This window comes from Triticum aestivum, chromosome 4A (genome assembly GCF_018294505.1).
Source record: "Triticum aestivum cultivar Chinese Spring chromosome 4A, IWGSC CS RefSeq v2.1, whole genome shotgun sequence".
Taxonomy (NCBI): domain Eukaryota; kingdom Viridiplantae; phylum Streptophyta; class Magnoliopsida; order Poales; family Poaceae; genus Triticum; species Triticum aestivum.
Genome location: NC_057803.1, coordinates 618,305,594 through 618,318,205, shown reverse-complemented (window position 1 = coordinate 618,318,205; position 12,612 = coordinate 618,305,594). Strand labels below are relative to the sequence as shown.

The window sequence follows — 12,612 nt, the reverse complement described above, 5'->3', positions numbered from 1 at the left end:
ATATACCTACCTAGCTAGGGTTGCACACCTACGGACCTTCCTTAGCTAGTTCCTTCCGATCAAGGCGACGAGAAGTACGTCCCCTAGCTAGCTCTCATCAAGGGAAGGCGATTCAATATGGCCGGCCATGACGAGCTCTTTCCCGTCGGCTCCACCTTCAGTCCCCAGGATCACGAGCTCATCAACCAGTTCCTCCGTCAGAAGATCGCCGGAGCAGACAGCGGCCGCTTCAGCAGCTTCATCCACGAAGCCGACGTCTACTCCGCGCCACCCGGGGACCTCATCGAGAACCGTGCCCACGCGCCTGGCTCCGACAAGGACGACGGGAAAGGAGGCGTGTGGTACTTCTTCTCGCCGCTCCGTCGTCACGAGACCAAAGGTGGCCGCAGCGGAAGGCGACAGCGTGTCGTCGATGACGACGAGGGTTACAACTGGCACTCGGAGAAGAGCAAGCCCGTGCTAGACACTCAAGGTAAACGGGTCGGCCTCATCGACCATCTTTCCTTTGGGATCAAGAGGCCTGGAGCAGCTAGAACCAGGGTTGGGTGGTGCATGAAGGAGTACGGCCTCGACCACGACGACGAACAAGACGGTGCGGCCGGACTGGTGCTATGCAAGATCTACGTCTCACCCCACAAGAGGAGAATACCTACGCATCGGTAATCAACGCCCCCGGTTCCAAGAGGAAGAGGAAGGCGGCCACCGAGGTCCAACATCCAGAGGCTCCACGTCCCAAAACCCCACGCCGCCAACAACAGACCATCCAAGAACAAGATGCCGCCGGCGGGACGCTTCGGGAGTTCGAGCGTTCGTTCATGTCCGACCAAGACGAGACGTTGCCCCCTGGAGTTGTGGACGACGGCAGCATGGATCCAGGCGGGTTTTTCACCAACATGCTTCCAGAATTAGGACTGACGCTCCAGGGAAATACTAAGGCGGCCGAGCATGGCAGCGACTGTACATTGGAGGAGTCCTTGGCCGGCAAACATGGCGACGTCCACCAAGGCGTTGAGACGGTGGAGGAGGATGACGGCAGCTTCCAATGCACATGGGAGGAGCTGTTCGGCGACGACATGGAAGTGGCATGCCCTGCCCCGCCGACGTCGTCGTTGCACGTGGGGACCGAGTGTGCGTGTGTGTGACGGAAAGTGCGGAACTTGCATCCGAGTGTGCGTGTATGTCTTGTTGATTGCACATTGTTGATGAACAAGCCATCCATATGTGCAGCAGATTAAGTAATTGATATTCTTTTATCATATATTCATATTAGACTACGTAGTGATTAGTGATACAATTCCTCTGTTCCTAAGCGTGAAATAAATACTTGACAAATCAAAAACAAAATCTTGTCTGATGAGATCGGTGCATGTACTTTGCTGCAAGAACACCTAGCTCTAAAGCATTATGTTCATCGAAAAGTGTAAGCATTCCTTTTTCGTGTGTGTGAGCAGGCCTAATCCCAGCCATTTCCATTAGTCATCATAAAGGATATACATCTGCCCAGCATACAAAGGTATCCCGGAAATGAGAACGGGAAGAAATGGGTTTAAAGCACTAACAAGAAACCCACCGTGCATTGACGGCGTCCACGCATGCACTATGGTGCAAAAATCTGATGGTACCTAACCACTAGCCTAACAAGTTCAAAAGAGCCAACATCTAGCAATTCATTAGCAAAAGAACGCAAACTAACAATATATGACCGCTAAAACGCCCATGAAGGCAACAATGGAAGTTCGATGTAGCAGTGTAAACATCTTGAGCAGCAGCACAAATCATAGGTCACGATAGAAGTTTTTTTTAGAGGAAAAGGGCTCAAAGCCCCGGTTCCATTTGCATTGCCAAACGAAACCACACAAAGATCCTCATCCTGTTTACAAGTACGCGGGGAATAAAACAGCACACGCGCTGCCCCAGCAAAAGCATAGACCGTGCCCACAGGCAACAGTCACTACCTCAAAGTAAAATTTAAGACAGTCTCGACAGGAGCTACAACCATCAGGCGAGGAGATCAAACGATATGTCACGATAGAAGTTAATAACATTGTCAAGCATCGCCACCCAATGTTTCAAAGGCCTCAACTTTCCCATCTTTCTTAGACTCGCCCATCTTTCTTTGTGAGATATATGTTCCATCCATCATCTTAGCTTTATCTTTCCGAACCCTAGCCTGCAACCTGAACCCTTCCTCTCCGGTCTCCCGAGAATATCGACCCGTCCTCCCTAGAACTTGAACTGGCGAGGGAGACCATAGCAAGGAAGGCCAGCAAGGTCCGAGTGGTGGACCGGTGGTGTCGTGGCAGCATCACGTGCTAGTGCCATTCGAAAACTCGTATCAAGCAGCCAAGTGTAGTGCTAATCGGACTGTTTTTTTCTTACAACAACCACAAAACTTATATCTACCTTGTATTCTCATTAAGAATAATGAATAATCTCTTGCTTGAAATAAAAACTACATCATGTATTTAGCCAAATTATCTTTAAGTTACTTCAGGAAACCATTAAGCTACCCATGTACTACAAAACTAATAAACTTAATATTTATCATCAAAAAAGAAAAGAAAAAACATTTAGCAAAAGTTTAATCTCTACTGACCATTTAGGGTGGAATCGAACATTGCATAAAAATTAGTTTATCTTTTTTGTTCCGCAGTTGATTATTTAAGGTTTGACAATACACACCTTGTACCGACGAAATTTGACCGAGTACCTTTGGCCTCCCAGGAGCCCTTCGAAGGATTGGAAGGTGCAAAAAGAATTCATGGGTTTTCTTTGGCATTGAGACGCATCATTAAGCCCCGGCATTACGGGAGTATTTGTTGCTGCGAAATTAGCAACACTATAGTAATAATCAATAAAGTCTTCAATCGTGACCCCCCCCCCCCTATTGCATTGATGAAGGAAATGTTATGCTTGCAAGGTTTCCTGATACTTGGAATTCTCTACATATGCATGTCCTCAGATCTAGATCCACAAAATGTCGCTGGCCATCTTCACCACCTTTTTTTTTGCACCTAACTCACTATGCTTTCATGTGGTCAATCCTCTGATACTGTAAAAAATACGAGGCACAAGAGCACACTGCACGATCGACCCGTACGCTCAAGAAACTTTGGCAGCTGACTAGAATCTGTCATATACGCAAATTGGGGAAGAGATAGCACCAACACTTGAATAGAAAATGCTTGCTCTATTCCGGATGGACGGACACAGCCGGTTACTATGGTGGAATCATTTTGGCTGCCAAAATTTGTTAAGATCGATTGAGCCGGCTCTTGGGGTTGCTTTGTGTTTCATTGACACGAGCCATATGCATTTTGGACGAAATGATTTTATCTTTCCGTTCAAGTTTTGAGGGAGGAATATGTGTACAACTGATCAATGCCAGTGTACACAAGACACCATCGCCGGTCGATCTGGCATCCACTTGGACACATTGCCTGCCTGCCACCTTTTCCTCTAACAGGGACCGCATTTTGTCTTCTGCTACAACACTCCTTACATGCGTGTGCTCTAGTTCACAGCCACAGCATCACCCTCCCTATAAATCCATGGCTCCGACTCTTTGTGCATATTGTGCGCCCCGATCTCTTCCCACAGCCCCAACGCCATCTCTCTTCCCACGTCTCTCAATCCTGCCCCGATCCAAGGGCCGCTGCTGCACATGGCGATAGCAGTGGCCACACTAGTCCTGGCCACAGCTGTGCCGGCGGCCAGCATGCTGTTCGTTGGTGAAGACCTCGACCATTGCTTGGAGGAGACATCGTGGGACCTGTATGAGTGCTGGTGCAGCATTCACGAGGTGTCATGCGACCCCACCGACAAGTTGAGGCGGTTCACCTGTTGGGGAACGTATCTACGCACACGCAAGATCTGTTGGGGAACGTAGCAGAAATTCAAAATTTTCCTACGAGTCATCAAGATCTATCTATGGAGAAACTAGCAACGAGAGAGAGGGGAGTGCATCTACATACCCTTGTAGATCGCTAAGCGGAAGCATTCAAGAGAACGGGGTTGAAGGAGTCGTACTCATCGTGATCCAAATCACCGGAGATCCTAGTGCCGAACGGACGGCACCTCCGCGTTCAACACATGTACAGCCCGGGGACGTCTCCTCCTTCTTGATCCAGCAAGGGGAGAGGAGAAGTTGAGGGAGAGCTCCGGAAGCACGACGGCGTGGTGGTGGAGCTTGCAGTTCTCCGGCAGGGCTTCGCCAAGCACTACTACGGAGGAGGAGGTGTTGGGGAGGGAGAGGGCTGCGTCAGGGGCAAGGGTGAAGCTCCCATGCGCCTCCCCACTATATATAGGGGTGGAGGGGGCTGGTTTCTTGCCCTCTAAGTCCATTGGAGCGTTGGTAAAGGTGGGAGGAAAGAAATCCCATTATTTCCTTCCCCACCGATTGTTATCCCCCCTTTTTAGGGATCTTGATCTTATCCCTTCGGGATATGATCTTATTCCTTCTAAGGGAGGATCTTGGTGCGCCTTGACCAAGGGTGTCGGGCCTTGCCCCCACTACCCACGTTCATGTGGGTCCCCCATGCTGGTGGGCCCCACTTCAGAACCTTCTAGAACCTTCCCGGTACAATACAGAAAAATCCCGAACATTTTCCGGTGGCCAAAATAGGACTTCCCATATATAAATCTTTACCTCCGGACCATTCCGGAACTCCTCGTGACATCCGGGATCTCATCCGGGACTCCAAACAACATTCGGTAACTGCATACCAATTCCCATAACAACTCTAGCGTCATCGAACCTTAAGTGTGTAGACCCTACGGGTTTGAGAATCATGCAGATATGACCGAGACAGCTCTCTGGCCAATAACCAACAGCGGGATCTGGATACCCATGTTGGCTCCCACATGTTCCACGATGATCTCATCGGATGAACCATGATGTCAAGGATTCAAGCAATCCCGTATACAATTCCCTTTGTCTAGCGGTATTGTACTTGCCCGAGATTCGATTGTCGGTATGCCGATACCTTGTTCAATCTCGTTACCGGCAAGTCTATTTACTCGTTCCGTAACACATCATCCCGTGATCAACCCCTTGGTCACATTGCGCACATTATGATGATGTCCTATCGAGTGGGCCCAGAGATACCTTTCCGTCAACCGGAGTGCAAATCCCAGTCTTGATTCGTGCCAACCCAACAGACACTTTCGGAGATACCTGTAGTGCACCTTTATAGCCACCCAGTTACATTGTGACGTTTGGTACACCCAAAGCATTCCTACGGTATCCGGGAGTTGCACAATCTCATGGTCTAAGGAAATGATACTTGACATTAGAAAAGCTTTAGCATACGAACTACACGATCTTTGTGCTAGGCTTAGGATTGGGTCTTGTCCATCACATCATTCTCCTAATGATGTGATCCCGTTATCAACGACATCCAATGTCCATGGTCAGGAAACCGTAACCATCTATTGATCAACGAGCTAGTCATTTAGAGGCTTCCTAGGGACATGGTGTTGTCTATGTACCCACACATGTATCTGAGTTCCTATCAATACAATTATAGCATGGATAATAAACGATTATCATGAACAAGGAAATATAATAATAATAACTAATTTATTATTGCCTCTAGGGCATATTTCCAACAGTCTCCCACTTGCACTAGAGTCAATAATCTAGTTCACATCGCCATGTGATTAACATTGACAGGTCACATCGCCATGTGACCAACATCCAAAGAGTTTACTAGTGTTACTAAACTAGTTCACATCACCATGTGATTAAGACTCAATGAGTTCTGGGGTTTGATCATGTTTTGCTTGTGAGAGAGGTTTTAGTCAATGGGTCTACAACATTCAGATCCGTATGTATTTCACAATTCTCTATGTCATATTGTAAATGCTGCTTCCACGCTCCACTTGGAGATATTCCAAATGGTTGCTCCACTATACGTATCCGGTTTGCTACTCAGAGTCATTCGGACATGTGTTAAAGCTTACATCGACGTAACCCTTTACGCTGAACTCTTTATCACCTCCATAATCGAGAAACATGTCCTTTATTTACTCCAAGTACAATTTTGATTGCTGTCCAATGATCCATTCCTGAATCATTCTTGTACCCCTTGACTGACTCATGGCAAGGCACACTTCTGGTGTGGTACACAGCATAGCATACTATATAGCCTACGTCTGAAGCATAGGGGATGACCTTCGTCCTTTCTCTCTCTTCTGCCGTGGTCGAGCTTTAACTCTTAACTTCATACCTTACAACTCAGGCAAGAACTCCTTCTTTGACTGATCCATCTTGAACACCTTCAAGATCATGTCAAGGTATGTGCTCATTTGAAAGTACCATTTAGCGATTTTTGATCTATCCTCATATATCTTGATGCTCAATGTTCAAGCAATTTATTACACGTTTTCTATTGAAAAACACTTTTCAAATAACCCTATATGCTTTCCAGAAATTCTACATCATTTCTGATCAACAATATGTCAACAACATATACTCATCAGAAATTCTATAGTGCTCCCACTCACTTCTTTGGAAATACAAGTTTCTCATAAACTTTGTATAAACCCAAAATCTTTGATCATCTCATCAAACCGTACATTCCAACTCCGAGATGCTTACTCCAGTCCTTAGAAGGATTGCTGGAGCTTTGCATATTTGTTAGCGTTCTTCAGGATTGACAAAACCTTCTGGTTGTATCACATACAACCTTTCCTCAAGGATATTATCGATGACACAATGTTTTGACATCTTATCTGCAAGATTTCATAAATAATGCAGTAATTGCTAACATAATTCCAACAGACTCTTAGCATCGCTACGAGTGAGAAAGTCTCATCATAGTCAACTCCTTGAACTTGTCGGAAAACATCTTAACGACAAGTCGAGCTTTCTTAATGGCGATACTTACCATCATTGTCTGTCTTCCTTTTAAAATCCATCTGTAACCAACGGCCTTACGACCATCAAGTATTTCTTCCAAAGTCATGGATCCTCTCTCAGATTTTATGGCCTCGAGCCATTCGTCGGAATCCGGGCCCACCATCGCTTCTCCATAGCTCGTAGATTCATTGTTGTCTAGCAACATGACCTCTAAGACAGGATTGCGTACCACTCTGAAGTAGTACGCGTCCTTGTCGACCTACGAGGTCCGGTAGTGACTTGATCCAAAGCATCATGATCACTATCATCAGCTTCCACTTCAATTGGTGTACGTGCCATATGAACAACTTCTTGTGCCCTGCTACTCACTGGTTGAAGTGATGGTTCAATAACTCATCAAGTCTCCACCATCCTCCCACTCAATTCTTTCGAGAGAAACTTTTCCTCGAGAAAGGACCCGTTTCTAGAAACAATTACTTTTGCTTCCGGATCTGAGATAGGAGGTATACCCAACTATTTTGGGTGTCCTATGAAGATGCATTTTTATCCACTTTGGGTTCGAGCTCATCAACCTGAAACTTTTTCACATAAGCGTCGCAGCCCCAAACTTTTAAGAAACGACAACTTAGGTTTCTCCAAACCATAGTTCAAACGGTGTCGTCTCAACGGAATTACGTGGTGCCCTATTAAAGTGAGTGCGGTTGTCTCTAATGCCTAACCCATGAACGATAGTGGTAATTCGATAAGATACATCATGGTACGCACTATATACAATAGGGTGCAAATATGATGTTCGGACACACCATCACATTATGGTGTTCCAGGCGGTATTAATTGTGAAACAATTTCCACAATGTCTTAATTGCGTGCCAAAGCTCGTAACTCAGATACTCATCTCTATGATCATATCATAGACATTTTATCCTCTTGTCACGATGATCTTCAACTTCACTCTGAAATTACTTGAACCATTCAATAATTCAGACTTGTGTTTCATCAAGTAAATATACTCAGTATCTACTTAAATCATCTGTGAAGTAAGAACATAACGATATTCACTGCATGCCTCAGCACTCATTGGACTGCACACATCAAAATGTGTTACTTCCAACAAGTTGCTATCTTGTTCCATTTTACTGAAAACGAGGCTTTTCAGTCATCTTGCCCATGTGGTATGATTTGCATTTCTCAAGCGATTCAAAATCAAGTGAGTCCAAACGATCCATCTGCATGGAGTTTCTTCATGCGTATACACCAATAGACATGGCTCGCATGTCTCAAACTTTTCAAAAACGAGTGAGTCCAAAGATCCATCAACATGGAGCTTCTTCATGCAGTTTTATACCAATATGACTTACATGGCAGTGCCACAAGTAAGTGGTACTATCATTACTATCTTATATCTTTTGGCATGAAAATGTGTATCACTACGATCGAGATTCAATGAACCATTCTTTTAGGTGCAAGACCATTGAAGGTATTATTCAAATAAATAGAGTAACCATTATTCTCCTTACATGAATAATCGTATTGCGATAGACATAATCCAATCATGTCTATGCTCAACGCAAACACCAAATAACAATTATTTAGGTTTAACACCAATCTTGATGGTAGACGGCGCAGGCGATGCTTGATCACATCAACCTTGGAAACACTTCCAACACACATCGTCATCTCACCTTTAGCTAGTCTTCGTTTATTCCGTAGCTCTTTTATTTCGAGTTACTAACACTTAGCAACCGAACCAGTATCTAATACCCTGGTGCTACTAGGAGTACTAGTAAAGTACAGTTAACATAATGTATATCCAATATACTTCTATCGACCTCGCCAGCCTTCTCATCTACCAAGTATCTAGGGTAATTCTGCTCCAGTGGCTGTTCCCCTTATTACAGAAGCACTTAGTCTCTGGTTTGGGTTCAACCTTGGGTTTCTTCACTGGAGCAGCAACTGATTTGTCGTTTCATGAAGTACCCCTTCTTGCCCTTGCCCTTCTTAAAACTAGTGGTTTCACTAACCATCAACAATTGATGCTCCTTCTTGATTTCTAATTCGCGGTGTCGAACATTGTGAATAGATCAAGGATCATTATATCTATCCCTGTTATGTTATAGTTCATCACGAAGCTCTAGTAGCTTGGTGGCAATGTCTTTGGAGAAACATCACTATCTCATCTGGAAGATCAACTCCCACTCGATTCAAGTGATTGTTGTACTCAGACAATCTGAGCACAAGCTCAAGATTGAGCTTTTCTCCCTTATTATGCAGGCTAAGAAAATCGTCAGAGGTCTTATACCTCTTGACGTGGGCACGAGCCTGAAATCCCAATTTCAGCCCTCGAAACATCTCATATGTTCTGCGACATTTCAAAAATGTCTTCGGTGCCTCAATTCTAAACCATTTAACATTACCGAACTATCATGTAGTCATCAAAACGTGTATGTCAGATGTTCGCAACATCCACAGACACGTTCGAGGTCCAGCACACCGAGCGGTGCATTAAGGACATAAGCCTTCTACTGTCCGCATAATTGCTACTGTCAACTTTCAACTATATTTTCTCTAGGAACATATCTAAAGCAGTAGAACTAAAGCGCGAGCTATGACATAATTTGCAAAGGGTTTTTGACTATGTTCAGGATAATTAAGTTCATCTTATGAACTCCCACTCAGATAGACATCCCTCTAGTCATCTAAGTGATTACATGATCCGAGTCAACTAGGCCGTGTCCGATCATCACGTGAGACGGACTAGTCATCATCGGTGAACATCTTCATGTTGATCGTATCTACTATACGACTCATGCTCGACCTTTCGGTCTCTTGTGTTCCGAGGCCATGTCTGTACATGCTAGGCTCGTCAAGTTAACCTAAGTGTTTCGCGTGTGTAAATCTGGCTTACACCCGTTGTATGTGAACGTAAGAATCTATCACACCCGATCATCACGTGGTGCTTCGAAACGACGAACTTTCACAACGGTGCACAGTTAGGGGGAACACTTTCTTGAAATTTTAATGAGGGGATCATCTTATTTACTACCGTCGTTCTAAGCAAATAAGATGTATAAACATGATAAACATCACATGCAATCAAAAAGTGACATGATATGGCCAATATCATTTTGCTCCTTTTGATCTCCATCTTCGGGGCTCCATGATCATCATCGTCACCGGCATGACACCATGATCTCCATCATCATGATCTCCATCATCGTGTCTCCATGAAGTTGTCTCGCCAACTATTACTTCTACTACTATGGCTACCAGTTAGCAATAAAGTAAAGTAATTACATGGCATTGTTCAATGACACGCAGGTTATACAATAAATTAAGACAACTCCTATGGCTCCTGCCGGTTGTCATACTCATCGACATGCAAGTCGTGATTCCTATTACAAGAACATGATCAATCTCATACATCACATATCATTCATCACATTCTTCTTGGCCATATCACATCACATAGCATACCCTGCAAAAACAAGTTAGACGTCCTCTAATTGTTGTTGCATGTTTTACGTGGCTGCTATGGGTTTCTAGCAAGAACGTTTCTTACCTACACAAAACCACAACGTGATATGCCAATTGCTATTTACCCTTGATAAGGACCCTTTTCATCGAATCCGTTCCGACTAAAGTGGGAGAGACTGGCACCCGCTAGCCACCTTCTGCACCAAGTGCATGTCAGTCGGTGGAACCTGTCTCACGTAAGTGTACGTGTAAGGTCGGTCCGGGCCGCTTCACCCACAATATCATCGAAACAAGATTGGACTAGTAACGGTAAGCATATTGAACAAAATCAACGCCCACAACTACTTTGTGTTCTACTCGTGCAAAGAATCTACGCAATAGACCTAGCTCATGATGCCACTGTTGGGGAACGTAGCAGAAATTCAAAATTTTCCTACGAGTCACCAAGATCTATCTATGGAGAAACTAGCAACGAGACAGAGGGGAGTGCATCTACATACCCTTGTAGATCGCTAAGCGGAAGCGTTCAAGATAACGGGGTTGAAGGAGTCGTACTCATCGTGATCCAAATCACCGGAGACCCTAGTGCCGAACGGACGGCACCTCCGCGTTCAACACACGTACAGCCCAGGGACATCTCCTCCTTCTTGATCCAGCAAGAGGAGAGGATAAGTTTAGGGAGAGCTCTAGCAGCACGACGGTGTGGTGGTGGAGCTTGCAGTTCTCCGGCAGGGCTTCGCCAAGCACTACAGAGGAGGAGGAGGTGTTGGGGAGGGAGAGGGCTGCGCCAGGGGCAAGGGTGAAGCTCCCATGCGCCTCCCCACTATATCTAGGGGTGGAAGGGGCTGGTTTCTTGCCCTCCAAGTGCATTGGGGCATTGGCAAAGGTGGGAGGAAAGAAATCCCATCATTTCCTTCCCCACCGATTGTTACCCCCCCCCCCCTTTTTAGGGATCTTGATCTTATCCCTTCGGGATATGATCTTATTCCTTCTAAGGGGGGATCTTGGTGAGCCTTGACCAAGGGTGTGGGGTCTTGCCCCCACTACCCATGTTCATGTGGGTCCCCCCATACTGGTGGGCCCCACTCCGGAACCTTCTAGAACCTTCCCGGTACAATACCGAAAAATCTTGAACATTTTCCGGTGGCCAAAATAGGACTTCCCATATATAAATCTTTACCTCCGGACCATTTCGGAACTCCTCGTGACGTCCAGGATCTCATCCGGGACTCCGAACAACATTCGCTAACTACATACCAATTCCCATAACAACTCTAGCGTCATCGAACCTTAAGTCTGTAGACCCTACGAGTTCGGGAATCATGCAGACATGACCGAGACAGCTCTCTGGCCAATAACCAACAGCGGGATCTGGATACCCATGTTGGCTCCCACATGTTCCACGATGATCTCATCGGATGAACCACGATGTCAAGGATTCAAGCAATCCCGTATACAATTCCCTTTGTCTAGCGGTATTGTACTTGCCCGAGATTCGATCATCGGTATGCCGATACCTTGTTCAATCTCGTTACCGGCAAGTCTCTTTAATCGTTATGTAACACATCATCCCGTGATCAACCCCTTGGTCACATTGTGCACATTATGATGATGTCCTACCGAGTGGGCCCAGAGATACCTTTCCGTCAACCGGAGTGACAAATCCCAGTCTTGATTCGTGCCAACCCAACAGACACTTTCAGAGATACCTGTAGTGCACCTTTATAGCCACCCAGTTACGTTGTGACGTTTGGTACACCCAAAGCATTCCTACGGTATCCGGGAGTTGCACAATCTCATGGTCTAAGGAAATGATACTTGACATTAGAAAAGCTTTAGCATATGAACCACACGATCTTTGTGCTAGGCTTAGGATTGGGTCTTGTCCATCACATCATTCTCCTAATGATGTGATCACGTTATCAACGACATCCAATGTCCATGGTCAGGAAACCTTAATCATCTATTGATCAACGAGCTAGTCATTAGAGGCTTACTAGGGACTTGGTGTTGTCTATGTACCCACACATGTATCTGAGTTTCCTATCAATACAATTATAGCATGGATAATAAATGATTATCATGAACAAGGAAATATAATAATAATAACTAATTTATTATTGCCTCTAGGGCATATTTCCAACAAGATCATGGTGATGCATAGCAACGAGAGGGGGAGTGTATCTTCATACCCTTGAAGATCTCTAAGCGAAAGCGTTTATCAACACGGTTGATGTAGTCGTACATCTTAACGATCCGACCGATCCAAGTACTGA

General features: G+C 45.3%; 1 pseudogene; it reads left to right on the top strand.

Annotated features, from left to right (window-relative positions):
• The first annotated feature begins 32 nt into the window (after positions 1-32).
• On the top strand, positions 33-1,207 carry LOC123082660 (uncharacterized; annotated as a pseudogene).
• Positions 1,208-12,612: the final 11,405 nt, after the last annotated feature.